The sequence below is a fragment of the Monopterus albus genome, unplaced genomic scaffold (genome assembly GCF_001952655.1).
Source record: "Monopterus albus unplaced genomic scaffold, M_albus_1.0 scaffold31.1, whole genome shotgun sequence".
NCBI classification, from domain to species: Eukaryota; Metazoa; Chordata; class Actinopteri; order Synbranchiformes; family Synbranchidae; genus Monopterus; species Monopterus albus.
In genome coordinates, this window is record NW_018127911.1 from 1,504,003 (window position 1) to 1,506,778 (window position 2,776).

Consider the following 2,776-nt stretch of genomic DNA (forward strand, 5'->3'; position numbering starts at 1 on the left):
TCTTGCAGGTAAATGTGAACAGTTTGTTGGGAGCACCTGGGCACAGTCTTCTTTGCTAAACCTGACACAGACAAAGTTAGCTCAGTTAGTTGCTCAGGAGTCCACAGATGAACAGTAATACAACTACAGCTTAGATGTAAAGCTGGAGAAATAAAGCGATATCTGTATGCTAACATGACAAAATGAAGTGAGTCGTGGGGGTGGGGTTCATTGGCATTGGATGCAAGCGTTGACACGTGGTGGAGCAGAGAGGACCCGTAGAGAATGGCAGCCCTTTACTATTTCTAGCCTCTCATTGAGATAAGATGGACAGGGGAGTCTCTGCAGCGTATCTTTAGGACAGACCATCTGGAGTCTTCCCACACTCATGTGACCTGGTGAAATTGAACCAGCACAGGACACAACATTGTCTTTTGGGGGTGCGGGGCATTTACAACTGCGCCCTTGCCTTGAAATACAACAAAAAAATACTCTTCCATTGAAGTAAGGAATACAGAAAATACAGAAATAACTGTGATGGCTCACCTAACAAACAAAGAGCACATACATTAGACATCAGAAATGTAACATTTCTCCAGCTAGCCTAAAACATAATGGATGCAGAGTTAAAATAAAACCTAACTGTACAGAAAATCTGTCTGCAGTAATCGATTCACGACACACTCCGCAAATCCCACGGGTCACACGCTGGGACTAAGATCTGTAAACATCCAACATATGCATCGATATAAACAAATTAAACTTACAGAATTACGTATACACAACACTCTTAGGCGACTGTCAACTTACATGCGGTTATTACAAACTAGCGGTGTACAAGATTTACCTTAAACAACCAGTACAGATCTTCCGCTGAAATACCGCTTTGGTCAGATGAACACACATGGCTTTTTAGTTTCCCAGAATCCACTGGATTGATACCCAGTATCCTCTTCATTCCCAGGGTTACTTCTCTAAAAGCGGTAGCACCCCTTTTTCCATACATAAGTCTAACAGGTGCATTTCCACCCGGCTACACTCACTTGTTACATTCTCATCTAATAACAGTTTGGTTGATTTATGTGAGTGGTTAACAGAGAAACTCATAAAATAGATAGGCACAAAATCTAGTCAATCAAAATTTAGGCACTTGTACACTGTCTTAGAGAGGCTAGCTTGCCATTTGGCCCCAAAATACACAAGAAATTGACTGATCTTTTCTCAGCAATGAAACTTCATACACAGTATCTTACAGTAAATTAAATGATGAAAGCTTTTGTGTACTTAGAGCAGCCTCCATGTCCCGTTTTAAACCATGAAGCTAACCATGCCCCATGTCTGGCTTTTACAGTGGATTAAACATCAGTCGTCGAGGCAGTGGGCTCCCAAGCCAAGGTTATACTGTATATTCACAAGCTGCCCACGTCCCTGAGGCCAAGGATGGTCAGGAAACCAAATCTTATCAAGGTCTATTTCTGTGCAGGCCTTCAGATACTACTGCGTGTCATCAGCCTCTCAGGATGACTAACAATGGTTGCAGTTTGACTTTACTAACATTGACTTTTCTTGTTTTTATGTGCAAGGTGAATTTCCAAAGCAAGATATGTGATTTAGACCTCAGATGAATACATATGTAATGTGGTCTTATAGGCAAACAGACTACATAGTGATCACTAAGAAGTGCTGCAGTGTGTGCAATTAATGACCAGCTTTTTTGTATGGCCCAACAATATATCATCAAGATATCCAGTATTTGTTTTAGTTACTTTTTTCTTTCTTCCCTTGTGTCCTCCAGAGTATCACTATGACTTTCACATTTAGTTGGGTCCCTGTAATATTTTGACAGTGTACATGAACATATTTTTTTCTTACAGAATGTGGTTTTCTTGGATGAAATAAGTGATATTTAAAAATACATCTCTATTTTTTAAGAAACTGATATTTTCTTGACAGAGAATTTTCTTTTTTGAGTCATTTCTAAGATGATTTTGGGGGTGTTTTTGTTACAAACAACATTGTATTTTTTTAAGAATTGCAGTTTTTTGAGCAGATGCATCCAGAGTTTTAACAAGACTACACACCAAACTTGGGATTTAAATCCTGTTAGTTAATTTTTTGTGAAGACCTCTGTAGTAGGCTAATGGCCATGTTGTTATTGCCGATGCTTTACCTTGTAGCTGTGAGCAGAGGTCATCAGTCCCTGTTGGGAATGCATATGCACAGTGTTTGCTAAGCATGTCACAGACAAAGCTAGCTGCTCAGTTAGTTGCTCAGGAGACCACAGCTGTACACTAGCTGCACAGTCCGAAGTGGTCCTTTACTAAAAAAAAGCAATTTTTTCTGTATAATGAGTGATAAAACCATAGTTTGCATCACAACAAGTACATTAATCATCTAAATATAAATAGCAGACATTCATTTCCTCTAAATAAACCATTTCCTTTGAAGAATTAATTTCCTGTCACTTAGTAACACTACAGATGGTGTGGACTGACACAGAGATATCATATATGCATGAGGAGTCAATGTACTGTACCATATGTGTGATAGACTGCATGACTGTGCTGCTATGATATCTCTGCCTGTGTTTGTCTCTGTGTGTGCATACGGATGACTGAATACAGTACATGTAGTGTGGATGTACTGCAGGAGACAGGTGTGTGACTCCAAGAAGGTAAGGTGTGGGGGGCAAGCATGCAAATACAGCAGTTTGATGCTGTATCTGTGTGTTTCCATGTGCATCAACATTAAGCAAAAATGCTTCTGTTAACTTTTTAAGTCAAACTTTTTTGACTGG

At 39.6% G+C, this 2,776-nt stretch overlaps 1 long non-coding RNA gene across 1 annotated transcript; it reads right to left on the reverse strand.

Annotated features, from left to right (window-relative positions):
- Positions 1-492: 492 nt before the first annotated feature.
- LOC109958293 (uncharacterized) lies at positions 493-914 on the reverse strand. Its single transcript, XR_002274655.1, has 3 exons — positions 827-914; positions 623-700; positions 493-525 (listed from the first exon to the last, which is right to left on the reverse strand). It is a non-coding gene; the product is annotated as an uncharacterized LOC109958293 (long non-coding RNA).
- Positions 915-2,776: the final 1,862 nt, after the last annotated feature.